The 17500-nt window shown below is 37.3% G+C and overlaps 1 protein-coding gene across 4 annotated transcripts in view; it reads right to left on the bottom strand.

Moving 5' to 3' along the window:
• Window positions 1-17500, bottom strand: part of LOC135195630 (transcription factor 12-like) — a 642011-nt gene that overhangs the window by 532104 nt on the left and 92407 nt on the right. The window lies entirely within an intron of this gene.

Below are 17500 nucleotides of genomic sequence, written 5' to 3'. Positions count from 1 at the left end.
TTAAAGTCCAATGTGTATCTATCAAACGACCTATTAATCTCAAATACGCTTAACGATTTTATACAGACTAATACACCAATAACGTCCAAAGCGAAGAGAATTCAAAACTCAGAGACTTCAAGTCCCAACCATAGGGACTTCACTGACCTGAAGTTCGGGACCTTCATCCTACACTCATGTAGGGGATCTAAGGCCCAATGGGTTCAATTTTCTTCAGAGATAACTTAAGGACGATTCTTTGAGCCATAATCTCAACAATGTTCTATGTTACCGATAGTATATGAATATTGGTTGCCACAGATCACGTATCTGTAAAGTAAATATGCAAGAAGAAAGGCTTCTTAGAAGGGTGTGAGTACATGATAATGCTCGGAAGAGCTGGAAATATGAGCCACATTGTACAGAGATAGTTTGGTCATACACGGAATATGAGAGAAGACGGCAGCAAAATAACATGTGACACGAATCCTACAGTAACTAATGACAGGAAATTCTAGACAGGAAGAAAAGTACTACAATTGAAGTAAAAAAAAAATAAAAATAAATAAATAAATTTTAAGAAAGACTTACGTCCGGTCCAGGAAGCGTCGTGAGAATTTTTTGTGGGCATAAGCATTGCCTTAATGAACATTCCATACATAAGTTCCACTGTCAGTCAGGAGCGGGAACAAGAATGAAGCAATGAGTAATATGTAAATTAAATATCCACCCTCTGAAGCTATCATTTTCTAGAGAAAATGTTTGTCTCATTTTCACGAAATACGTAAACATTTATGAAACATTTAATTACTTATTCCCCCAGGGTCCTTGACCTATTTATTTTTAATAAAAAACACACACACACACACACACACACACACACATATATATATATATATATATATATATATATATATATACACATATATATATATAGTTTCTTCCTCCGCCAAAACAGCGAGACTCTGAGAAAATACGCAGAGACAATACCTTTACTTGTTTACTAGCGTGAAACAAACCCTGTGCAGAGAACTTCTACATTAGACGCTTCATTTATTGGCTCGAGTTCATTAGAAGCACATAAGACGCCCCTATACACACTATACCCTTCACCTATTTCTTACGCATGCACTATCACTTCCTGGGTAAAGGCCCTTTTCTTTAACTGTATTTCAAGGAAGGAAGGAAGGAAGGAAGGAAGGAGAGAGAGAGAGAGAGAGAGAGAGAGAGAGAGAGAGAGAGAGAGAGAGGAGAGAGAGAGCAATCGAGTTTTCAGCACAGCGTATAATCTTTCGGTGGTATCGGTATGATGCTGTAAGAGCCGCGGCCCATGAAACTTTAACTACGGCCCGGTGGTGGCCTTCTTATATCGTCGCCAGACGCACGATCATGGCTAACTTTAACCTTAAGTAAAATAAAAACTGCTGAGGCTAGAGGGCTGCAGTTTGATATGTTTGATGATTGGTGAGTGGATGACCAACATCCCAATTTGCAGTCCTCCAACCTCGGTAGTTTCTAAGATCTGAGGGCGGACAGACAGACAAAAAGCGACCTCAATAGTTTTCTTTTACGGAAAGAGAAAATGAAATGACAACGTCAGTGCCTCATCCATAGTTTACCTACTGAATCGTGCAGAAAACTCCCTCACCATAAACGACTTCATCCAAATAACAAGAAAGGTTCATAAGGAAGCCATCAGACACTGCACACCCTACGTCATTGAATAACTCTACTGGGGTATTTCCTCTCCTATACCTCATGTCAATCATCCAACCTCTCTAAGTTTTTTTCTTTCTTCTCTCCAAACACATCCGAATTATACAAATCTTTACCAAATTATCGTCCTCAACTCTTGCCACATGGTCAAACCATGGTTTCTTATATGCTCCAAGTTTCTTCCTGATCTAGAGTACACACCATTCTCCCTGTTCTGCATCACCTTATTTTGCCATGCAACTATTATCCACTTCACCATCTTCCTAGATCTACTCATATCAACCGAATCAGAGGAATTCATTTCTGGTGATTATGAATTCATTTCCCGATATAATATGGTTCGGATCCCACAATAAGCTGTAGGTTCCGTTGCTCTGAAACCAACTGGTTCATAGCCACCTAATAAAAATCTAATAGTTCGGGTCAGCCCTAGGAGAGCTATCAATCAGCTCAGTGGTCTGGTAAAACTAAGACATACTCCATTCTTACAACAACCATTCACTCACTGCTCCGCCTTCTTCCTATTGATAACCTTCTTAACCTTACTACTGGTCATATCTACCTGCAAATTTCTCCTCTTGCAAACAATGTTATACTTTTCCACTACTTATAAAGTTTTTCTACATTACTAACAATCAGTTCTATATTCTCTGCAATCATCAGATATTCCACACTGACGACTCATATTTTTTACTTCCCAACTTTGCACCTTCAAATGTTCTCTCTTTGATTCACCATGCCGTTCTATTTATAAAGATATTCAAGAGCCATGGACATTACAATCCCTTGTCTCAAGAGACACTTTCACACTAAACCCGTCACAAATTTAGCGCCCATCATAAAATTTGTAATAGCTTTCAACTAGCCTACTTATATATCTTCTGTATCATGCATCCTCAAAATCTATTGCCTCTTTCGCCATTATATTCTGAGCCTTTTCTAGGATGATGTATGTCAAAATGAGCTTTACCCTTTCAAACTTCTCACAATCTTTATAATAATAATAATATATATATATATATATATTATATTATATATATATATTACACACACACACACACACACACACACACATACACACTTGAGCCACATAGTCTTACTTCCCCAATCAAAATCGTACTGTCTACCCTTCCTCGTAAATAGCATCTAAAGTCTTCAATTATCATTGTCATCTATTTCACCTTTATACGAGAGAAAAGCTCTTCCTCTCACACATTCCTTTATGACCTTTCTCCAATGTAGAAATACCTTACAAACCCCTGTCAGCCACACAACCCAATACCTACACTGCTAAATCATCTCACTTGAAGTCCCACCAACTCCTTATGTCCTTTCATTACTAAACCTCCTGACGACCACACATATCAACAGCAGTTACTTCCATTAAGCACTAAAAAACCTACATTTAACTTTTTCTATCCATGCATCATTAAGTTCTTGTTCTATTTGAACTTCCACACAGACACAATAAAACATCAAAATACTCACTCAGTCGTGATGGATGAACCGGCTTCAGAAAGCACACTTGGATCTCTCATTCGGAGATCTATGTTTGTTATAATTTCTCTCTGCATCTCTCTCTATTTACTCTCTCTCTCTCTCTCTCTCTCTCTCTCTCTCTCTCTCTCTCTCTCTCTCTACACACACACCTTACATATATATATATATATATATATATATATATATATATATATATATATATATATAGTTGAGAGAGTAGAGATAGAGAGAGAGAGAGAGTGAAAAGGGAGGGGAGGGGAGGGGGGAGGGGGGAGGGGGGGAGGGGGGTTTATGTGTATGCGTACGCGAAACAAGAGCATAAATTTGACGCAATCATCCTCAATATATCGTTCAGAATCCACCTCTTGCACGAGGGCCCTAAACTTGCTTTTTCCATTTTCCGCCCCCTTTAGTTCGCAAATATAAACGAATAATTTACATTTTTAATCCTGGATTACGACATTCATCTGTCATAATAGCGAGTTAATTTTGGAGAAAATTATTTACCTAATTCACAGGATGCAGCGAGATATCCCTAAGCTTATTATATTAAAAAAAATTGAGTTGTACATGCATAAAGAACTGTCTTCATTATTTCCGGTGACATTTATCGTATTTATGTCTCCATTATTTCAGGCGACAATTACTGTAATCACAATTTTCATCTATACTTCCACTAAAATATTATATGATGAGTGTAATCTTCATAAGATACTTAGGATTTTTATCATTATTATTATTATCACCGGAGAAACAAATCCACAGCTATGTAAATGTACATACATTGAATGATAAAACTATACAGACAGCTTTCGGGAATCTGTTCGATTGAAAAGGGAAATCGAGATGTTTCCCGAAAGCTATCTAGATTTATCTTTAGATATATGTAAAGTACATATACATAATAGTGGATTTGATACTCCGTTTTAAGACTCACGCTACTATGAATATTTCTTAATTTTTTTAATTATCATCATCATGACGACCACCCGAATAGTAACTTTTAAAAATGTTGTTCCAGTACCATGTCACGTTAAATGACAGTGATTTCTTTCGTTTCCATCATCACCACCATCACTATTACTTTTACCGTGAAAACTACACCATAAAAGAATGAAGCGTTAAGAGCAGAATATTTCGCGGCAATATCAGTGACCATCCGAGACGAATAAATGTTACTCATCCCTTACAAAGCGAGCTGGCGAAGTCATTAAAAACATTTCCTTCAAATAAACTTGACATTTACCTTCGGGAGATGATAGAAAATACTCGTCTTCATTTCGAGCATAAAACCTGTTTCGTTTCTTTACGATCAATAAAACTTCGCGACGAAAATAAAAGGCCGCAAAACTAAAAATAAAAAGAAATAAATAGAAGCTCTGTGAAGAAGAGAAGTGCATCAGGTTCGTTCTCTTCTTACTTTTGGTTTGTGTTGTTATTGATTATAAGGATTTGAAGGTAATTACCATTAGTACCTTATGTATGATAGGCTGATAACTATGGGCGCTCCCTTGTGATATTGTCGTTTATACAATACAAAACTATAATTATCTTCCGGGATTTCATATTGTCCTTCCCGATTAGGCGGAGAAAATTATTTTCCATTTCAAGTGACAATCATCAGGAATCTTGACTTGTAATTCTAAACGTTTTAACTAGATTTTCACTACCCGTTTCATATACTAAGTTCTGCAAAAATGTCATTCTATCTGATTGCTTTGGGCTTATTTATAATGAAATTGATAAGGACTGTTACAATATACATAAGAAATCATCGTAAAAAAAAGAAGAGCACTATGTGAATTGGACAGTAAAATAGAATCTTTCTGGCTAATAACTGCGTTGGTAGTTTGCTTTCGGAAGGGTCAGGTCAGGTCTTAAGGCAAGGCCAGAGGTTACTTGCGAGGAGGCATTCATTTCTATTTGCATTTACAATGGCATCACAACATTAAAAACATACGTTTATGTCTAGCGGGACATAACGAGCACGGAACAAAGAACCAGGGAATCATTATTTGTCTGGTCGTCTTCAAATGGCGTCACAACACCAAAGGTCAAGGAAGGATCTCAAGAAATGTTCATTAAAAACACCGAATGTGTATATAAATGTTGACATAAAAATTTCAGTGTTCCACGCCGAGGCAGCTTTGGAAAAACCTACGGGATGTCTTCTGAAAAACCCCTACCTTTTGTGCTTTCCTAATATATCATGCAAAATCATTATGATAATTAAAATTAAAGTTAAAATTAGAAAATTGGAACTTAATTAAATATGATTGAACTTTTAAGAAATAAAATTCAAAATATGTAATCTGTACAATTGACCATGTTAATATAATGTAAAATCATTATTGTATTATGTTAATATAGAAAATTGTACCCTTACCCAAATAAAATTATGGATAAACCACACTTTACATTACTCTTACTAATACTTAACTTTCTACACTTTTCCCTACCATGGTTAGCTTAGCTAATTGCCCTCACTCTTCTTTCACCCATCTTACCTATCACAAAAAAAAATAATAAATAAATAAATAAATAAAAAAAAATACACACACACATACACACACACACACACACACACACACACACACACATATATATATATATATATATATATATATATATATATATATAATATAATTCACTCATACAATGTCAAGGACAGGGAAAAAATCTTTATGATATATAACGATGTTCAGTCTTTTCTCGTTGTAAACACATCATCATCATCAAGGAAACGCCCCCCTATATACTTATTTTTGCGTCACCAGCAAGTAAAATTACCGACAAAATAACCATACAGTAACTGTGGTAAAAATCTAGAGCATACCATCGCATATGAACGGATAGGTAATATTCATCAACTTCATCGTAGAGAGACCGCAACAAATATAGGCAAACAGGTGGAAACACGAGGTGCGAATTATCTTAATATTTCTAACATGCTACGCGGTACGTAATAACAGAGGTGTTACGCACACGATGCATTTAACAATTATAACACACACAAAAAGCAACGGGGAAGTGAACATCAAGATTTCACGTACTATGGGTCTTGGAAGGAGATGTCATTAAAGCCATTTATGGGATTTACGGAGCTTATATAATTGTCCCAAACATTAAGTTCGTAGACAGAATGTGTGGTGCCAAATGTTTCCCTAAATTAGTCTCTCTCTCTCTCTCTCTCTCTCTCATATATATATATATATATTATATAATATATTTTATACATATATATATATATATGAAGTCAACAATATATTAAAAAACCATGATCATATGGGAATACAAGAAGGAAAGATAAATGTACTTTACTGTTAGACATAAAATCCACAGATCTCTGACAGGAATCTTGAAAACAAAGTTAAAAAATCGTCGTTTTCTTTCCATCCTTGTTCCTAGCCACCTAATGGAATGGCTCCGTAGAAAGGCCATAAAAACTACTGTCGTCCACGGTCTTTGAACAGATAATACTAATCACCATATCTGAATATTTAGATGAATTTGCAGACGCATGAGCGCACACAACAGAAAGCCTTCAAGAGCTCCCGTAAAATTTCATGAAGTCTCACTAACGCCAAGGCGACTGCCCTGAACAATGCAATGACCAGTGAAATAATAGCTATCATTTCCATAGAGGGTTACTGACTCAGGTCCTTTGTAACTTCTGAAAGCAAACTAGCAAAAGAAATGATGAAAGATTCCTTACACCAGATTCTGGACGATGAACAGAGATGCCCTAGGTGATAACAGATATAAACAATACAATGTAAACCGCCCTGAATTATACGGCAAACGCCTACTGTACATGAGAAATGGTAGCGATAAAAAATAATGCGTGCGCAGAGAGTATCCAACATCGAAAGCTTTTATAGCTGCAGTGCTCAAGACTTGTTTCCCTGAATATACATGAGGACAGATAACTCATAACAGCTAGAAGACTGGTGAACAAGAACCTCTTTACGCTAACAACGACCACTCTATCGGAATGCCTCAAAGCTCATTCCAGATCTGATAAATGCTCTAACAGACACGATGTAGTTATGACTCTCTCTCTCTCTCTCTCTCTCTCTTGTAAGTTCTCCTCTGATTTCCTTTTCAACTTCCCTTACCAATGCGAAAAATATTCCGCGTGAAGAACGAGGCCACCCACATTTTAGTTTTTTGTAAAACAAAACTATTTAGATGAGTCTGTCCCTCCGCACCTTTTCTGTCCTCAGATCTTAAAAAATACCGAAAACAGAGAGCTGCAAATTGGTAGGCTGACCATCCACCTTCCAATCATCAAACATACCAAATTGTAGCCCTCTAGAAACACAACAACACAGGCCGCCAAGGACGGCTGAGCTTTATAAAGAATTATGCGCTGTGCAGAAAACTCGACTGCGGTAAAGAAACTACGGTACATTTTTTACTTGTTCCCTTTGCAATTACTTCACTACTTTCGACAACACAATTCAATGAATACAAACAACGTGAAATTTACTGATTTAATACGCAACTATCAACAGAGTACAGCTTTCAGCGACCAACATCCAGCATTTCCCTATATTCTGTCAGCTGGGTCGTATTATCTTACAAGGTTAGCGAAACATTTATTCCCATACGATATTAGACCTCTCTCCTCGTACACACGTACGTAAATACACAGTCAAAGACCCTCCCCACCCCCTATCTTTCTACAAACAAACAGAGAGAGAGAGAGAGAGAGAGAGAGAAGTGGTAGCGAGGGCACTAAATCATGATGACTATCTGATCACTTCTACAACGAGGTCAGTACCACCACCAACGCTGCCAGGCTACTGCTGCCGCCCAAACAGCAGCACCATCATCCCACGCCCACTCGGGGCCTATACGGCCGATACAAAAGAATCCTCAAGAAACTGCAGGAAGTTCCAATCACGGGGTGGTTCCGGGTAGCGGGAAATCAATCTGTGAAGTCTTTTACTGGGAATTCCGCGTTTTCCCAGAATTTTCCGAGGTGATTCAGCATCAGGCGACATTGGGTCGGAAAGAAAGGAGACAGGGAAGCATCGAGAAGGGAATGGGTATCAAAGTATCTGTGAAGAGGAGGAGGAACTTCAGTATTCCTCAAGTGCCCGGTCTGGGAATTCGAACCAAGGCGTTTATAATGAATGTGTAAATCAAAGAACTTGAAAGCGAGCAAATGAACGGACAGAAAGATCAAGGGACCAACGAATAACAAATTAGAAAGGCCTTAGGAATGGAAATCAGAAATTATTGCTGGCAGATAAACGCAGGAAAGAGAATCAACAAGTATCCATGAAAGAAAACACATAAACTGTTTAAATTAGTATTACATGCAACGCTTCCCTATATTTCAAATATTCAATACCGTAAACGAAAAAAAAAAAAAAAAAAACTTTAAACGTGACATGTAAACGATGCATTTCAAACAAGTGAAGTAGGCCCGTCCAAAAACGTTGGAACAAACAAACAAATGAAGCGCACTGATGAGTCAAAGCGAAACGAAGGAGAAGGAAGGCAAAGCATAACAACATTAACAAAAATCAATACAAGGGTTATCGCTCCAACAGACATACAAAAATTATATACGCAGAAGATTTTTCCACAAAGTCCATATAATTACAAAAGTGCCAGTTTCAAGCCTATAAACATGGGTCAATACAGTAGGAAATAATCAAAACAAAACTTACAAAGAGATTCCAAACAACGACTCGGGACAAACAAAAACCAATAAGAACAAAGGATAAAGCATCAAAATCCGGTAGGCAGAGATGAGGGGGGAAATGAGGGGGAGGGGGGGGGGGGGGGGGAGGGAGGCGGACGAGGATGGAAGGAGGAGGGGAAGAGGTGGAGGGCCAGGGAGCATCAACCCTTACACTCGGAGCTCAAAGTGTAAAAATAAAGAGATGGGCTAATGAGAGTTTTGGAGGAAGGAAGAGAGAGAGAGAGAGAGAGAGAGAGAGAGAGAGAGAAGCTGTCGTTAGGAAGATGTGATGATGAGGACGGGGGCAGGATGTTTACATCTTGATTAAAAAGGGTCGACGAATAGTCAACTCCGAAAAGACGCTTATCACTTTCTTTTGACGTGACGTATCGTCCCTTGGCATCTCGACGCTAACAGCTCTCATCAGGGGAAGCAAGGTCCTCCTCCCTCACCGTCGTCGTCTTTCTCCCGAGGGTAGTAGTGTCGAGGGAGAAAATGACTCGAGATACTGTCCATAAACAATACAAAAGGAGGGATCTGTGAAGATTCTACGTCTGACACTGAAGTGTTTTAAGGAAAAACTAATGATTAAACTACGCAAAAGAAAACCCACCACTGCGATGGACAATGATACATGCGAATATATTACTGCATATATATTAACCGGCATCGTCCCCCCCCCCCCCCCCTTTTTTTTTTAAAGATATGTCCCCTATCGACCCTAACCAACTCCGCTTTATGAACATTCCAAATGATGAATGTTGAAGACGTCACCATTATGGTGCTAGTCAAGGTAGATAAATCCGACAACTTTCCCAACAAGAAGAGTTAGTGAAATACAAATTCTCCATTTGGATTTTCTATTTTTAAATATAGAAGTTAGGGTCAAAGTCACAAGGTCACTCTCCTTAGAGACACGAATGGCCCTAGACTTCTCAAGACTTCAAATATCACGGCCAATAATGAGTTCGTGTATTGGCAGACTGACGGACATTATGCACATCTATGCATGATGGACTACCCTTATACCAAGAATAACTAAAACTCCTTCAACCGTGAAGAAGTTGCAATGACAAGGTAAGGGAGATAGATAAGGTGACAGACACCAATCTCCAATCGTGTACGAGTTTCGAAGACAAGGTAAGTGGGAATTTCTCACTGACACTAAACATATGGGAAAATTACGGGAGACATAAACTGTGTCTATAAGGTACTGATAACCAAGAACTGATCTTATACACAATAAGTATGTAAAAATGTAAACATACACTTCGATACTATAGGAATGCCATTCAACAACAAAACGATTTTATAACGAAGTGAATTTCCACACCTTAAAGTAAATGAAATATGAGGAAACTAAACATCAGAAGGGACAAGACAGCATCTTTTAAGTCCGACGGAATTGTTAATGCAATATCTTTAAACACAGTCACGCTATATTTTAGCAACTTTTCACGTCTCAGTATGTCCACTATACCAGGATAAAAAAAAAAAATCTACCATACAGTATGTAAGGATGTGCTTTGCGAAAGTTATATTTCGGAGTCAAAATCACGAGAAAGATGAGGGGACATGGAACTACAAAACGTTACTTGGCCTTGTTGTAGCTACAACTCAAGATGATAACTTTCTAGGCATAGCTGACACTAACTGATAAAAGTATGAAGTGACTTGCCAAGCGTTCTCGGAATCACATCATTAAATGGCATGAAAAGGAAGCGGCCTCCTTTTAATCTTAGCTCATTATGCAAACTCTGTGTGTGTGTGTGTGTGTGTGTGTGTGTGTGTGTGAGAGAGAGAGAGAGAGAGAGAGGAAATCTCATTGAAGTATCCCATCGGCCCGATAGGCTTGACATTAGTCTGGTCAATGTTAGCCCAACCAATAATAAGGCGATTCATTCAGGCTCACAAGATAGATGATCTAAATGGCGTGCATGTCTTGAGTTAGCAAAATAATTCAATGCCATGCGTACACCAGTTTATCAGCATATTTATGAATTTCCGCTTTTTATGGGAGATGATTATTTACGACACACATTATATATATATACATTTATATATATATATTATATATATATATATATATATATATATATATCCCAATTATTAAAACTAATTAGCCCAAGGAAATCAAGTGTTGTTACTTCCTAGTTTCATCAGTTACCAATAAGGAACTTTCATTTATAGCATACTACCTGAGGTGTTAAGTTCACGCAACTGAACCCTTCAGCATCTGTAAACTTCAGCGAAAATACTTCATTCTCGCAACAACAAAAAAATCAATAAATAAACGCACGCACGCACACGCGCACACACACACACACACAAACAAACAAACAGTGAGAGAGAGAGAGAGAGAGAGAGAGAGAGAGAGAGAGAGAGAGAGAGAGAGCTAATTCATTAAGTCATTAATAAGTCCTTACATAATTAGATAATCTAAGCTCATGAATTCCAGCACTCAAAAATCCAGATATGAATATTTCAACTATAATACCAAAGATGTGAATGAAGGGGAACAGCTTGGCGTCTTATGATTCACCGAGACTGACAATTCTGATAACACTGTAAATACGCTGTCAATCAAACAATTAAAATAAAAAAAGACTGAATATAAACTAATCAATAATAATTAACCTAGAAATTCGGAATATCATGCATACTACATGCAACTTCTTCATTTGTTAAACTTTTTGAAGTCTGAAGAGATAAAATTAGACATAACGTGAAAAGTAGAAAATGAAAGGAAAAAACAAGAGACGCCATACTAATAAAATAATATGATCAAGTTAGAATACACTATTTTACAGATCACGTCCCCAAGTTCCAAGGAGGGTACGCCAGACTCCGAAAGGCTATTTGGGAGACAAACGAGCCACACACACAAACGAACGCACACATACACACACACACACACACACACACACACACAGTCTGAACTGATTGATGACGTACGAACAACCAAAGGCCACTGTCTCGATAAACCTCCGGAGCTATCTTGAGTGCATGACATCACAAAAGAGGCATATTGAGATGTGATAACCAAAGACCAACTCTCTCTCTCTCTCTCTCTCTCTCTCTCTCTCGAGGTTTATAGGTCGCTTTATTACTGTTCTGTCACTCAGGTTGTCATTCATTATGCATTCACTCCGCCAACCCCAATATGAGGCTACGACGCTGCTGCAGACTCTCCGCCATCCTTGATTATTCAGACTCCTCAAGGATAGATGGATATACACAGGACATATACAGTATATATATTATATATATACAGGAATAAATGCATACACGGAAGGTTAAACCTCTCTCTCTCTCTCTCTCTCTCTCTCTCTCTCTCTCTCTCTCTCTCTCTCTCTCAAAGCAAGTAATAAATATTACTACTTAAATGTATCATATTAATGCCTGTATGGACAGCTGATAGTGATGACCTAACTCACCAAATGTGGAACAATAATTTATGGTGATATTTCATTTCATTCTGAAGTATACCTCTTGCCACGCGCGCGCACACACACACACACATAGGCGAACACCTACACGCACTCACATACACAAGTGCTCTTAGGTATTCATTTACAAAGGAAATATTACGCAATTTCATCACAACTTTTACCTTGGCTTGCAGATCAAAATTTTCCTTGAGTAGAAGCAAATAAAGCCATGGGGCCGAAAACGAGTCTTGTAAAGGATTCAGGAGTGTGGAGTACGTGCACTGTTACGAAGAAGAGCTATAGTTACAAGTGACGTTTGATCTGTACGAGAGAGAGAGAGAGAGAGAGAGAGAGAGAGAGAGAGAGAGAGAGAGAGAGAGACTAAACTTCAATTTCTCAGATACCAAGTCTACGCATCACCATATGATCTAAGCTAAGCCCCTGGGCAAAAAGAGAAGTGAAAAAAAGTTCAGTTGAAAAAAACAGTAACGGCAATGTTAGCTCTGGAGAAAGAAAAAACAGATATCTGAGAAAAAAAAAGTGACAAAGGGGGAATATATAAACGAAATAGTGAGGTCTATGACCCTAGAGCAAAACTCAGTAGGGTTTTGCTTTGATTCAATTCATAACTTGTAATTTTATTGATACTCTGGATGGAACTGTCGATATCAGCAATAGCCTCACATCTATAATTAAATATCCTTTGGCCTCCCCACGACAAAAACGAACTGACGTAAGTTACAAACGTAATCATCACATCTCACGCTCTCTATTTCTTTCTCACTCACATACACCGCAAACAAAAAGTGGCAATATGGGACTGATCAAAGCAAGAGACTGTGCTGGAATACAGCTCGTTAATTTTGACAATGCCCCAACAAAATCTCTCTCTCTCTCTCTCTCTCTCTCTCTCTCTCTCTCTCTCTCTCTCTCTCTCTATATATATATATATATATATTATATATTTATATGTATGTATATATAGATATATATATTACACACACACACACACACACACACACACACACACAACTTTCTTTTTAGTCATTCACACAAATGATGAGGAAAATGTTGAGAACATAATAACAGTGTTAGCAAGCCCCAATGAGAAAACTCAACAATACTTTCCTAGGGGAGAGAGAGAGAGAGAGAGAGAGAGAGAGAGCTGGGGCGATTATCCCAACGTACGAACACATTTGCACAACTACAAAGTCACCAGAAAAGGAACAAAACATTGCCTCATGCGTGGGATGATATCACTTCTTAAAAGGGAATATCCTTTGGGAAAGACATAACAACGGATATACAACGGATATTACAGTGACTTAAAGAGTCTTCATTATTTGTACTCAAAACAGTCACTTTAAAGGTTACCCTATAAAAGTTCTTGCCTAACCTCATTACAACAAAGCATGACAAACAAATTAAAACTAAAACGGACAGAGAGAGAGAGAGAGAGAGAGAGAGAGAGGAGATGAGAGAGAGAGATGAGAGAGAGAGAGAGAGAGAGAGAGAGAGAGAGAGAATCTTACTTCAACAGATATCTTTGAACTCCACCCACACACAAAAACATTAACCACCACACAATAAATATAGATAAAAAAAATTCTTACAAAGGCCTTTGCGAAAAATAATTATAATTACGGGACAATGAGAATGACTCAGTGGGTTTGTTTTTAACGCAAAGGTGATACTGATAATTTTGCAATGTAGTCTGAATACATACTCTTACTCACATACATACATACACAAATATAAACATATATATATATATATATAATATATATATATATATATATATATATATACACACACACCACACATAAAAGCAGCAGAATTTGTGTGAATTCCCTATTTACAAAAATGATTTCTACCAGAAAAATAAATTCTTTTTAGAAAACATTTCCAATTCCAAGTTAAAATATCATGACCCTGTTCGCCAATTCAAGAGGAGATACTTCATGGCAGTCAATAAAATTACGAAACAATAAAAAGAAAATTGAATCGAAATGTTTAAATCAAACGGGTACTATTCAAATACAATATCTAACAGCAGCTAAAAATATGTACTGATATTTTGTTTCCTTATCATTATATACATCTTTGCAATAATATCGACGAAATCTCTTTATTCATGTAATATGTAATAGCAAAAATGGTAGCCAATGCAATAATAAGGATAAACCAAAAATACAACCAGTTGCATTATCATTAAGCAAAAACGGTAGTCAATGCAAAAATAAGGATAAAACAGATTAAACTATTAGCAGTATCATTATTACAGATTAATTAATAATAATAAAGATGACCCAAAAATAATCAAAGAAGGTTTAAAAAAATGTTGGGTAAAGAATGGGTACATAATCCACCACGAGAGAGAGAGAGAGAGAGAGAGAGAGAGAGAGAGAGAGAGAGAGAGAGAGAGAGAGAGAGAAAATAAAAAAAAAACTGCTTGTAAGAATTCTTCAGAACTCGTGAATAAAATAAAAAAAAAATTCCACCAACTCAGAGAAACAAAACGACCAAAAGTCTTCAAACAAATTACCCTCAATGGTGTTACACTTAGCTACCCCCATAATTTAGCAAGAGTGACTTTAAAATCAACAAAGCCTTTGATCAGGATCAAAGAAGGACCGTTTGCATAGGAGCTATACACTTGACGATCTACAGTACCGCTGAAAACTTCAAACAAAATTCCTAAGAACGAGATAATGAGAACGGGTAACTTCATAAATCCCCGTTGATTGTATGTATTGCTACTATTGTGTTTGGACTTCATTCAAACAAAAACAAGAACAACAATAATAATAAAATGCTAATGCCGAAGAGGCCAAATAGTCAAGTTGGCGTAAGCTCCCTTATCAGAGTGACTGTACATGTGCATATATATATATATATAATATATATATATATATATATATATATATATATATATATATATATATATATCTATATATATATATATGAGCACACATGTTAGGGGCAATATTAATGAACTTTGCTTTTACTATTTACTGAAGATGAAATTCTTGACTATAATTTTCACTGTTAAATCTTACACATTTAGGGAAGCATATGAATAAAAATCAGGTTCATAAACTAAGGCTGCGTTTACAGCAAGCGAATCGAACCGATTCAATTCATGAAGAATCAACACGATTCATGATTCGTCTTAGACTCGCCACACTAATTTCAATGTAACCGTTTACACCAAGCGCATCGAGTCCATTCAAATTATGCCGATTCACTTGGTGTAAACGGTTACATTGAAATTAGTGCGGCGAATCAAGACAAATCATGAATCGTGTCGAGTCTTCATGAACTGAATCGATTCGATTCGCTTGGTGTAAACGCAGCTAAAGTTAGAGTAATAAAAACATAAAGTAGCAAAACCTAATGAAATTCTCCACCAGGTCTCCTTTTCGCCACACAAATTCAAATGTCAATTCATCCAATTTGATTTGCTCACAGGTACATTCTCAAAGTTGTATATCATAGCCGCCATTTATGCACAAAGTGACTTACAGCTTATAGGAACTGCACTCAAGTGAGTAAAAGTAGTGCTAAATTTTTAAGTAATGCTTTGAATTAAATTTTTAAGTGCATCTAAAGTATATAAATCAACACCACCACACTTATTCATGGTAAGACTGAACCACGAAAAAAAAATTAAGAGATGTATTTCTAAGGTTAGATAGAATTGACGGCTCTCATTCCCGAGACAAGGATCAAGAAGAGAAGAGAAGCGCAATACAATATTCCACCGAGGTAGAAGAGCGGTGGCGCTTCCAAGAAGACCCTCCCCTATTAGAGGTAGTTAATCAAACATTATAGCGGTTGTGTCAAGTGCCGAGGTGCTCGTGGCAGAAACATGACACCCTCTAAAATGTTGTCAGACACAGCCGGGTAAAAAAAGAGTGTAACGAACGTCTAAATGGCCACAGGTATTTTGAGAAAATTAGTCAGACGGACAGACGACTAGGGACAGGAATCGTGGCGGCTGGAGCGGGCGACGTGACATGTGGTGAGCGTGGTACGACGACGACCATGCATCAAGGTACTACTACTACCTGTAGGTACTACCTACCAGCCAGCCATGGTGCTACCACCACGCATACTACAACCACGACGGCCCTCTCGTCTTCGTGCTGGGGTGCAGGGTCCCTTTCCTTAAATGCTGCTGTGATATTACACGTATTAACTGAGACTTTGGGGAAATCTCCGTCAATCAGTTTGATATTAATCCGCACATCTTGGTTCGACAAACCATGAAAGTTATGCTTGGTGGGTCAAGATGACAGCCGATCTGTCCTTTTCAACTCTTATGCTAAGTCATTTTAACGGAACTCGCATTCAGATCGTATGGAGGGGAATAAACCTTTTCGATAAAAGGCGAGTTTAAACCATGACTAAAGTTTTTTTCATTCCAAGTGAGATTTTTAAAAAGTTTTACTTTTTTAAAGTAGATCGTGGTTGGTTTAGTATGGAACAAAATTATTACTGTGATACCTTTTTAAATTCTGTAATCAATCTGCATGAAAAAGGGTGTAAAATTTCACATGTTTTCTGTTTCTCAGAACATTTACGATTTCGCTTACCGCACTCTTCTTACTAGAATTGATGACTTTGAAATAATTACTCAAGAGAACATCGACACATCTTTCCGAGGGTGTGGTTAGTAGGAAGTGTCCTAAGAGACAGAAACTCGCTTTGTGCCGTAGTTGCCTACTCACAGGGTTTGACTCCTTTCTGCTGTTGCGATTTTTCCTCACTGATAAAAAGTGGAACACCTGAGAGAGAGAGAGAGAGAGAGAGAGAGAGAGAGAGAGAGAGAGAGAGAGAGAGAGAGAGAGAGAATATAAAATTTAGGACAAAAAGCACTGGGACCTAAATGGGGAACTGAGAGTAAAGAGAGTGAAGGTTTTCAAGATGCAACAGGAGGAAAACTTCGCAGTTGCACAATAAAACGATTGAAGATTTAGATAATAATAACATAACGGAAACTAATAAAAACACTATCATAGGAATATATATCTATATATATATATATATATATATATATATACATATATATATAATATTATATATATATGAAAATTAGTGGCGCCCCCCCCCCCTTAAATTTTCCTGGATCCACTAGAGACTGTAACATGCAAATAATCATTCAGGATATTCA

This window comes from Macrobrachium nipponense, chromosome 16 (assembly GCF_015104395.2).
Source record: "Macrobrachium nipponense isolate FS-2020 chromosome 16, ASM1510439v2, whole genome shotgun sequence".
Lineage (NCBI taxonomy): Eukaryota > Metazoa > Arthropoda > Malacostraca > Decapoda > Palaemonidae > Macrobrachium > Macrobrachium nipponense.
This window is presented reverse-complemented; position numbering and strand designations above follow the sequence as displayed.